We start from the raw sequence: 12,280 nt of genomic DNA, 5'->3' as shown, positions 1-12,280 counted from the left end.
AATCTGGTCCACAGCAGAGGTCTCAGGCGAGGTATCGTTTGTATTTTTTCTCTAGATCATAAGCCACTGCCCCTTGCCTGGTCAGTCTTCTGTTCGGTGTGGGTATTCCCTCCCCGCACCCCCATCCTCCGCCTCCACCCCTGAAACCCCCTGATCTTGTCGGAGAAGCCGGGGCTGCAGGCGGCGGGCTGTCCCTGGTCTTCGCACACCAGCGCCCCCATGGCTGGCTGGGGGCTCCGGGCCTGCCCAAGCGGAGCTGTGCGCCTGTGCTGGCTGAAGTCCCCCAGGAACAGCACGTTCCTCTGTCCTTCACGTGAACCAGGCCGTCTTTGAGGCCTCTTCCCTCGATATCCATTACATTTTTTAGTCATCAGTTAACCCCTTCAGTGAATTTTCTTTGTGGGTTATATCGGCCCCACAGGAGGACCCTGTGACTGTAGAGAAACGGGATTGGTGAAGCGTGAAGTAATCGTGTTGTTGGTCGTTAGCGGATGGGGCGCCAGAAGGGCCGTGTTGAGAAGAGACGGCAAACGCGCTTCAAGTCCTACCTCCTCCCTTCTCTTTCTTCGTTTTCCTTCCTGAGCCTGGGCTTTCCTGCCACAGCTTTGCCATTTACTTCTTCAGTGTGAGCTCTCTGGGGGGAGAAAAAGCAAAGTCCTTCTTTTCCTGTTCGCTTCAGGGAACGCTGAAGGTAAGACTGCTAAGCGCCTGAAGGAGTGCTGTGGAGGCTGTGAGGGAAAGAGGCGCCTTCTCCCCCGGGGGGGTCTTCAAAGTGGGAGTGTTTAGAGGCAGGTCCCAGGGGCCCGCGTGACCAGTATGTGCCCTGCCAGACTTGGAAGGGTGAAGAGACACTGTCCGTGAAGGGTTATTTCTCAGAATTACCAAAGTGGGTCTGCGGCATTAGTAGAAACATAAACCTCACTGGAGGCCGGCCGTCCAGCTAGCTGTTGATGAACAAGTTCATTTGCCTCCTCCAAGTATTCAGTGTTTGTGTCCTGAATGACTGGATGGTCTCCTGGTGCTGAAGAAAGGCAGCGGTTATGTCCTCATTAAGTTGCAAATGCATAAAGAGAGGTTATATATGAATAAACATTTTAGCTTCCTCTTTTAGCTTCCTCTTTTTGAAATTTAATTTGTAGAATAGGTAAAATCTACAGAACCGCAGGAGGAGATTCAATAGCATCTAGATTTGAAACTGTAGTTTGGGGAAGCCTGTCGTTCTTAGGAATAACAGTAAGATCCCTTTGAGACCTGAGAGGACAAAATAAATAAATCTACAAAACTAGAGGCTTAATTGATCATCTGGGACTTCGTTTTCCTTTAGAACTCTTATTTCACTAGAATTTGAATTAAGGTTCAAAAATGGGATTATAGTTACTGTTCATTGCTCATCTAATGGTTGTTTAATCCTTTTTCCTTGCTGAGAACACTTAAAAAGGCAACAATGTCCCCAGCCCCAGGGATGGATCATGATTTTTCTAGGCCTTTCACATTACTTCTCCTTGTCCGGATATTTTTCCAACCTTTCCTCTCAGGATGGTCATGTGACCCAGCTGGGGCCAATAAGATGTAATGGAAGATCTGGGGGAAAGTCTTGGAGATTTTTTCTTCCCTGATTAAAGGAAAGCTCTTTTCAACTCTTCTTTTTTTTTTTTCTTGTTCATAACACTAGTTGAAGGGCTCTGGATCTGTGGCAAACATCTTGCAAATATGAGGTGAAAAGTACGAAGATGGAAACCCACCATGTTAAAGATGTCAGAGCAGAAATAAAGAACCTGCCCCCCAGATGACATTCTTGAACCCCTGACTCAGGGCCAGTAACCACATACCTCTGGGCATTCTGAGCAAACAAACCCCGAGATTTGGAGGCTCTATTGGTGGAGGGCTGTGTTCCTTTTCAGCTGAAAGCATTTCTGATTGACACATTCCAATCCTATGTAGGTCAGACCTCAGAGCCCTTGCCCAGTGTGTGCCTCCCCCCTTGACTTAGGTGCTCTTTTCCTCCCCTACTCCCCTGTGCACGTGTCCTGAAATATTCAGTCACCTCCTCTCTGAAAGTTTGCTGATCTTTTATCTCTGTCTTTCTGAAGCCGTTTGCTACCACCACCCATAAAGCGCACTCCATTTCCTAGTAGCTGTTGCACTCACTTGTTGCTTCTTTAGATTCTAGCGTGTGTTTGAAAAGGACAGACCGTGGCTTATCCCCATTTCAGTGCCTAAGTCAGGGCTCTCTAGGGGTCGATGGGGAGGCGCTAAGGGTGGAGGCAGTGGTCCCAGCAGCTGCCTGTTGAATATATGCTGACAGTGTGGAGTCCGCAGACTAGAAACTAAACCTCCCCTTTAAACGTCTGGAAAATGTTATCCTTACAAATGATTCTGTAAATACTCCAGGAAATTGACTTCTACTACCCTTCCAGCAGCTATCGGAGCCAGCTTGGCTTTAGGTCTTAGAGAAATGATTTGTCATCTGTTTCATTTGTTTGCTTTTTCCTGACAGAGCTGGAATTCTGGATTGTTCCCCACTTTAAAAACTGCCAAGGCCAAACCAGAAGTAGACAGGGCTGGACACGAGGCTCTTCCTTCCCACTCATTTCACAGGGTAAAAAGTCACATTTATTCTTTGTGTCTGGCTTTTCAATAGCGTATTATGATTATTTTTTTCCCTATGAGAGAGAGGATATTTGAGAGGAAAAAAGCTTGGAATCACTCTTACCAGTGTAGGCAGGGCCCTAACAAATAACTTCTTCTGAACCTCATTTTTTTAAGCGGGAAAAGAAGAGAAGTAAACTGTGTGAGGTGCCTCACATATAATAGACGGTTTGTATTTCATTCAAACATTACAACTAATAATACATATTATTAGTTCTGTTTTACCAGTGAAAGAACTGGTAATTTGTCCAAAGTGGCAATACTAGAATTTGAGCTCAGATCTTCCCCTGTTGAAAGTTTTGTTTTGTTTTTCTCAGAACATAACAGAACCTCCCAAGAAGTGATACCTGCCACTCCCCTCTCTTAAAAGGAATCATTAACATTGTAGTAAAGGTCGTGCCTCCAAAAATGGTTTTGACATTTCCTTTCAGAACAGGAACTGGAAATACTCTCTCTCAAAAAACCTGAAAGACCTGCTACTGTGTATAAAACAATAGTTTTCATACATTGGACCACAAGCAATGCAGGGCAGTGATCCCTGAGAGAAGGGAAACGAATCGAATCCTGTGATGGCCTCAGCTGATGCCTGGAGAGAGATTCAAGATTGCAGCCCTGGGAGGGAGCACCGTGGCAGAGCCCAGACCTGGGAGTCCAGGGGGGCCAGAGTGGATGAGGCTCATAGGGTAGGGTACAGGAGAGAAGCGAGCTACAGAGAGAGAGAGCATAGAGAGCCGGCGAGGTCCCCTTGAGACGTAGGCTGAGTGCTGCTGCTTGCCTGGGAGGAAGCTGCTGCAGCTGGAGAAAGGACAAGTTCACACAAAGCAGTTAATAGTTTGTATTCCTGCTCGCCACAGTAGAAAACTTTGTAGTCCACAGGGCACTGGGTAGGATGGTCAGAAGAGTGTGCCTTCAATAGGAAAGCAGAATTAACCCTGCACCAAAGGCTGCAGAGTCTCTAGTTTCTAAGTGTCTCCTGGAACGAAGTACAAGAACATAGGGGTGCAGATATTGCCAGTATGCAACAGGGTAAGAAGCAAAACTTCTAGCACCCAGTAAAAAACTTGTCAGGGATGCAAAAAGCCAGAAAACAAAACCATAAGTGAAGGAGAAAAAAGAGATCCAGAAATGACACAAATTATAGAATTATTATTTGTACAAAAAGAGATTGTAACTGTATGTGTCAAGAAGGTAGTGGTCCAGAAGTAGAGGCAAGATTGACCATGTTAATTAGAACCTAGAAGATATAAAAAGGACCAGAATATATAGAAGATGAAAATATACAATCAGATTTAAAAAACAAAGCCTCACAATCTGGGTGAGTTAAACAATAGATTAGACAGCAAAAGGAAAGATTAGAAAACTGGAAAACATGGACACTCAATTTAGAGTGAAGTATGATTGGAAAAAAGTGGACAGAACTTTAATAAGCTGTAAGTCAACTTCAAGCAGCCTGATGTATGTACAATTGGAGTCCTCAAAGGAGAAAAGATGGATGTGGGGATGTTAAGGGAAAGAAAAAGATTATTTTATATGTTCATATTTCTTCAGGTCATTTGAAGACTAGGGCCAACATTTTTTCAAATTTGATGAAAATTATAAACCCACAGGTTTAAGATATTCAATGAACTCCAGGGACAAGAAACATGAAGAGGATCATACTAAGGCACATCTTAATCAAATGGTTTTAAACCGGTGATTTAAAAAAAAAAAAGAAAAACAATAACATCCAGGGGTCGGGGGAGGGCATGTGACATACAGAGGAGCTCAGATAAAAATGATAAGAAACTTTTCATGGAAAACTATGGGAGTCAGAAGACAAGGGAGCAACATCTATTAAATGGTAAAAGGAACAAGACAGAATAAAACCTGTCAACCTAAAATTTTATATGTAGTGAGAATATCTTCTCAAACAACAAAGGCAAAACAAGAAGACGTTTTCAAACATCCAAAAGCTGAATAGATACACCAGTAGACCTGCATTACAAGAAATGTTTTTTAAAATCTTTCAAACAGATACAATACTGTGTGAAAATACAGTAAATATGTAGGTAAATACTAAAGCTTCCCTTTTTTTTGATATTAAATCTATTTAAAACATAATTGTTGAAAACAGGAATATTTTATTGTGGAGTTTATAACACATTTCAAAATAGAAAATAACAATTACACAAAGTTTAGGAAGGGGAGAATGGAAATATACTATGATAACATTCGCATGCCATACCTGAAGTGGTATAATATTACTTGAAGGAAAACTGTGATAAGTTAAAGATATGTAATATAAGCCCTAAAATAATTCCTTTCATCCCCCAAGAGTGTTATAGCTAACAAGCCAACAACAAAATACAATGGGATCACTAGTAAGTATTCAGTTAAATCCAAAAGGAGGGGGAAGGAGCAAAGAAAAATAAGACAAATAGTAAGATAATAGATTTAAGCTTAACCATATCAATAATCACACTGATTGTAAATTGTAAACACCTGATAAAAAGGCAAAAAATATGATAAAAGTCAGATTGTTATACTGACTAAAATAAGACAGGACCCAGTTATATATTATTTTCTCAAAACCCGCTTTTGCTACAAAGACACCAGGTTTGAAGTAAAGTATAAACAAAGATATACTAACAATAATTTAAAGAAAGCAGGTGTACTATACTAGTAGTAAATGGTATATTTCAGAGCTCGAAAATATTACCAAGATTAAGGATTAAGACGGTTGTCTGTAATCACAAAGAGGAAATTAACAATCCTAAACATGTTCATAACAGCTTCTAAATATGTGAGGAAAAGACTGTATACTACACAGAGAAATAACCAACCCACGAATGTATCGTGCTGGCCAAAAGTTTCATTTGGGTTTTTTAACGTTGTATAGAAAAACCTGAACAAAGTTTTTGGCCAACCCAATAGTTGAGGATATTCAACACCTCCATTAATTGTTAAAACATGTAGACAGAAAATCAGTAATATTTAGAAGACTTGAAAAACACTATCAACCATCTTGACTTAATTGACCTTGATAGAGCACTCCACCCAACAGCAGCATTATACACATTGTTTTCATGTGCATTCAGAGCATTTTCAGTACAGTCCATATTCTGGGAGGGAAAGCAAGCCATAATAAATGTTCAAACCATACAATGTACATTCTCTGGCAAAAGAAAAAGAAAATTGGAAATTAGTAACAGTTATATGGAAAATACCCCAATATTTGGAAACTAAACAACATGCTTCTAATGAAAAAATAAAATGAGAAATATATTGGCTTGAATGAAAATTTAAGCATCAAAATCTACTAGATACAGATTAGGCAACCAATCCTAGAGGAAAATTTATAATGGTTAATTGCCTATATTAAAATAGAAGAAAATTCTCAAATTGATGATTTCACCTACCACCTTAAGAAACCAGGAAAAAGAGCAAATTAAACCCAAAGTAGAGAATTCACTGGTGATCTAGTGGTTTAGACTCTGAACTTCCAAGGAAAGGGGCCAGGTTCAGTTCCTGGTCAGGGGAACTGAGATCCTGCAAGCTGTATAGAGTCACCAAAGGAAAAAAAAGAGGGGCAGGAAAAAAAAGAAAGTAATAAGGATAGTATTAAGAAATCAATAAAATAAAGATTTAAATACAAGATAAAATGAAACCAAAAGTTGGTTCTTTGAGAAAATCAGTAAAATTGATAAACCTCTCAGCAAATAATTGAAAAGAAATAACACAGGACTATCAGGAATGAGGGGCTTCCCTGGTGGCTTAGTGGTAAAGAACCTGCTGGGCAATGCAGGAGACAAGGGTTGGATCCCTGGGTTGGGAAGATCCTCTGGAGGAGGAAATGGCAACCCACTCCAATATTCTTGCCTGGGAAATCCCATGGACCGAGGAGCCTGGCGGGATACAGGCCATAGGGTCGCAAAATAGTCAGATGTGACTTAGTGAATAAACAACAACGACATGAGGAATAAAGAGAGATCATCACTACAGATATTTCAGAAATGAAAAGTATAATCACTACTATAAACAACTTTATTCCAATAAATTTGACAGTTTAGATGAAATGGACAAATTCCTCAAAAGATATAAATAACAAAGCTCATGCAAGAAGAACTAGATTATCTGAAAGCACTGTATTTATTAAAGAAATGGCATTTTTAGTTGAAAGCCTTCCCGCAGTCAAAGCCGTAGGACCAACTGAGTTGACTGGTAAGTTCCAACAAACATCTAAAGAAGATGTAATGCCAATTCTGTGTACACTTTTAGAAAGTTAAGGAGAAGGGGAAACATCTAATTGTACAGGTCAGTTATTTTCCTGATGCCAAAACCAGGCAGGGAAAATACAAGAGAAGAAAACTAAAGTCCAACATGCCTCCTGAACATACAGACAAAAAATTTAAACAAATTATTAACAAAGTGAACATAGTATTTAAAAGGGATGACACATCATGACCGAGTAGGGTTTATCCCAGGAATTCAAGGTTGATGTAACAATGGTAAATTCATCAAAGGGATTCATTGTATTAACTCACTAAAAAAGAAGAAAGAAAAAGATCACCTCAACTGAAGTGGGAAAAGCATTTGACAGTATCTAATCATCCCTTTTCTATTCTTCTCAGCAAACTGGGAGTAGAGGGAATTTCTTCAAACTAGGAGTGAAGGGAATTTTCTAATACAGAGCGTCTATTAAACCCCCCGCAGCTAACATCATACTTCATTGTGAATGACTTACCATTTTTCCTCTGATACCAACAAGGCATGAGTGTCTGCTCTTACCATTTCTGTTCAACATTGTACAGGAGTTTCTAGCCATGGCTATAAGATATGAAAGACAAAGAAAACCATCCAAATTGGAAAACAATAAATAATCCTGTCTTTATTGGTGGTCAGTCAGTTCAGTTGCTCAGTCGTGTCCGACTCTTTGTGACCCCACGGACTGTAGCCTACCAGGCTTCTCAATCCATGGGATTTTCCAGGCAAGAATACTGGAGTGGATTGCCATTTCCTTCTCCAGAAGATCTTCCCAACCCAGGGATTGAACCCGGGTCTCCCGCATTGTAGGCAGACGCTTTACCATCTGAGCAGCCAAGGAAGTCCTGTCTTTATTGGTGGACAACATGATTATTGATGTAGACAATCCTGTGAAATCTCAACCAAAAAAAAAGCATTAGAACTGATACATGAACTTTGCAAGCCCGAAATTCAAAAATGCAGTCTATATGAAAAGGCCAAAACTACTTGAAAAAGAACAAAGTAAGGGGTCTTATACCATCTAATTTTAAGACATTGTAAAGCTACCATAAGCAAGATATTCCAGTATGAATATGTGGATAGACAATTAGATCCATCAGACATAATACAGGTATCAATCTAGGCATATTCAATTAACAGATTTATGACAAAGATGCCATGGGAATTAAATAAAGGATAATCTTTTCAACAAATGTGCTGGAACAATTGACTAACCATACGTAAACAATGAACAAACACAACAAAAAGCTCTACAAAAACCAAAAATTATCTTTGACCCTTCTTAAAGAAAAAAATTGGACCGTGTCCAGTTGACCCTTGAACAAGGTAAGGGTTAGGTGTCCTGACCCTCTGTGCTGTTGAAAATCTGTGTGTTGCTTTGCTATCAGCCTTCCGTGTTCATGGTTCGGCATCGACAGCCACAAAGCATGCAGTACTGTAGTATGCATTCCCTGAGGAAAACCCACGGATACGTGGACCTGTGCAGTTCACGCCAGTGTTGTTCAAGAGAGTCTGTGTATAAAATTTTAAATCAAAATGCAACGTAGACCTAAATATGAAACCTAAAACTATAAAACTTGTAGGAAAAAAGTAGAAAATCTTTGTAACTCCAGGCGAATACTTCTTAGACAAGGCACCAAAGGTACAGTCAGTCCATAAAAGAAAAATTTGATAAATTGGTTTTCATAAAAATATGAAACTTTGGCTTTCAAGACACTTTTAAGAAAATGAATAAGTAACCCACATACTGGGAGAAAGTATTTACAAATTACATATCTGATAACAGGTTTTATCTACAATATATAAAGAACTCTTGGAACTCAGTAGGGAGATTGAATTCTGGCATGAGAGTATTAGCAGCTTCGCTGACTTGCTTTCCAGGGAAACATGAAAATTATTTTTAAAAGCTTAACCATTCAAAACCTTCGGAAATGGTCCTAAAGAAAAACAGCAAATGAAGAAACATTTCTTCAAGAAAATCTATGAAATGTCAACAAGAAATGTGAATTTTGCTTTGAGTAAGGAAGGTGACTCTTTCAGTAAGGAAGTCTATGATGTTTGAACCAAGACTCCCCATCTCTCCCCTCCCAGCCCAACAAGAGGGAGACTTGCTCCAGACTGCTGAAGCCAGGAGCGCAGGGTTCCCTGTCTCCCCAACTCCTAGCCAGGAGGCTTTCTTCCAGGAGTAGCAGGACTTCAGTAGTTCTCATCCTGCCCCCAGCTGTCCGCTGCTGAGGCCAAGTCCCAGGCATATACAGCTGAGAGGTGGGAGTTCCCCGCTTTTATCCACGCCTCACTTGTGGAGGATCGTTCTACCTTAAGTGCAGTAGCCAAGGATGCTGGGGCCCTGATTCCTTTCCCCCACCTCGTGAGCTGGTGATTCCGTGCTGTGAAAGGCAAGCCAAGAGGACCTCAGGCTACCGCTCCTCCCCAGCTCCACTGAGCACTTCATCATGCTTCCTTCCAGGAGAAGCTTGCCATTGTCCCCGCTCCAACGCTGGAGTCCAAGAAAGATGGAAGAGACCAGTCAATCACAGGCCATATGCAGCGTTACACCTCCCCAAGAGCCGGCATCAGAGGCTTAATCTTGAGAAGGATAGATAGGTTTCACTAAAATAATTCAGCCAGTCACTAAGCAAATAAGAACAAAGAAGCCTGGAGAAACAGAGAAGTCTGTTACCCAGAGGGGCTATAGTATGTCATCTAGAATCTCCAGTTTCCAACAAAAATGAATGAGGCATGCAAAAAATAAAAGGATCAGTTTGACCCATGTACTGGAAAAGCAAAAGTAAAAACAGGCTACAGAAACAGTGAGAGTGATCAGCTATCAGATTGAGGAGGAAAATATTTCACAATAGCCATTACAAATATGTTCATAGTAAAGGGAAACTTGCTTAAAAGGAATAAAGGAAGGTACGATGACGATGTTGCATCCAACAGAGAATGTCATAAAGAGGGTTTTTAAAAGGAACCAAATGGGAATTCCAGCATTGAAACAATAGCTGAAATTGCAAATTCGCTGGAAAAACTCATCCATAAGCAGAAGAATCACTGAACTTCAAAATAGATCAATAGAGATGATGCCAACCAAAGAACAGGAAGAAAGAATTATCTATTCCACCATTACTGGAATCAGGACATGTGCTATTTATGGAAACATTTATTGTGTGCCTATTTCCCTTGTGGCTCAGTTAGTAAAGAGATCACCTGGCTTTGTAGGCAGAGAAGGCAATGGCTCCCCACTCCGGTACTCTTGCCTGGAAAATTCCAGGGACAGAGGAGCCTGGTGGGCTGCAGTCCATGGGGTTGCTAAGAGTTGGACACGGCTGAGTGACTTCACTTTCACTTTTCACTGTCATGCATTGGAGAAGGAAATGGCAACCCACTCCAGTGTTCTTTCCTGGAGAATCCCAGGGACGGGGGAGCCTGGTGGGCTGCCATCTATGGGGTCACACAGAGTCGGACATGACTGAAGCGACTTAGCAGCAGCAGCAGGCTTTGTAGGAGACCTGGCTTTGATCCCTGGGTCGGGAAGATCCCCTGCAGAAGGAAATGGCGACCCACTCCAGGATTCTTGCCTGGAGAATCCCATGGACAGAGGAGCCTGGTGGGTTAGAGTCCATGGGGTCGCAAGAGTTAGACACGATGCTGCTGCTGCATGGGCGCATCACCGAGTAATCTGAGACCCACAGAGGTAACCACCAGCTATGTTCTGTGAAGCTGTCGTGCATGTGTTTCGTCTCTAAGTTGTTTTCAACTCTTCTTCGACCCCATGGACTGTAGCCCTCCAGGCTCCTCTGTCCATGGGATTTCCCAGGCGAGAATACTGGAGTGGGTTGCCATTTCCTTCTCCAGGGGATCTTCTTGACCCAGGGATTAAACCCACATCTCCTGCATTGGCAGGCAGATTGTTTAACATAGAAACACCTGGGAAGCTGTTACTTGGCTCAGAACCCTATTTGGACAAGTTCTGGGAGCAGAATTAACATATATAGTGAGAGAAATTGCTGCTGCTTTCCAGTGTAAATGTATTCAGCAGGGCATTTTGGAGTAAAAGTTTGTTCTAAGAAGCACCGTGGGAGAAGACCGTCCTGGTGGTGTAAAGGTAAGGCCCTGGACCTCTGCTGTCCTGGAGGATGTCCTAGGACTTCTGTGGCTTTGTGAAGGCCAGAGTCACCTGCAAGGCTTTGCTTAAATATTGCATTCTCTGAGGCCTAACCCAGTTTAGTATCTCAGACCCCTCTACTAAAAAAAAAATCCTTGACATTAACACCCTTTACCCTGCTAAATTATTTACGTATTTATTAAATCTATTGCTTCACTATCTCCTCTGTTAGAGAGTAAGCCCCACAAGGATGGAAATCTTCGTTTCATCCACTGATGTATTATTTCCAGTACTAAAGAGTTTTTGGAACATAGCAGGTATTTCAGTTACTGGACCACCTGATGATAAGAGAAATCAACTGAAAAAAATAGACACTCCTAGTCTCCCAATTTGTCCCTCCTCCCCACCTTTCCCCCCTGGTAACCGTAAGATTGTTTTCTATATCTGTGACTCTATTTCTGTTTTGTAAATAAGCTCACTTGTACCATTTTTTTAGATTCCACATGTAAGTGATATTGTATGATAGTTGTCTCTCTCTGATTTACTTCACTCAGTATGGTGATCTCTAGGTCCATCCAGGTTGCTGCAAATGGCATTATTTCATTCTTTTTTTATGGCTGAGTAATATTCCATTGTTTCTATGTACCACGCCTTCTTTATCCACTCAAAAAAATTAAAAATAAAAATAATTTTAAAATTAAAAAAAAAAGAAAAAACATAGGCAATGTGACCATATTTATTCCCCATACTGGTGAAGTAACTGATATCAATTGCTGTTTTCAATTTTCTAGGGGCTATTTTAGGGTATATTGTTACTGCTATTATCATAAAGCTTTCACTCAATTAGAGATTTTTTTCAGTATTGTTCTGCATGCTTTTATTGTGATTAAATAATCTTTTTCAATACAACTATCTTTTCTTATTCCTTACTCAGTAGGAATAAGAATAGTGGGAAGTTAGAACTGCCAAAAATAAGAAATTAAATTTCCCCATGACTAAGGTAACATTTAGTACAGTTTTTTTTTTTTTTTTTAGAATCATTTATCCTGGATGATGGCGCAAGCCCAGGTGGGCCCAGAACCTTCCATGCTGGGCTTCTCTACTCGACTGACTGCCTTTTAGCTGAGAAGCTGTGTGAGAGTCCCACAGTCTGGCGGGACCAGTGCTGCTCACGGGCACGTGTGAGTCGGATTCTCCAGAAGTCAAAGCCTTGTGCATTCACACCACCACTGAAGTGCACGTTTTCTTTTTTCATCATCCCCAAAGAGGAAGGATAACTGTACC

Source organism: Cervus canadensis, chromosome 29, assembly GCF_019320065.1.
Source record: "Cervus canadensis isolate Bull #8, Minnesota chromosome 29, ASM1932006v1, whole genome shotgun sequence".
NCBI lineage: Eukaryota > Metazoa > Chordata > Mammalia > Artiodactyla > Cervidae > Cervus > Cervus canadensis.
This window is presented reverse-complemented; position numbering follows the sequence as displayed.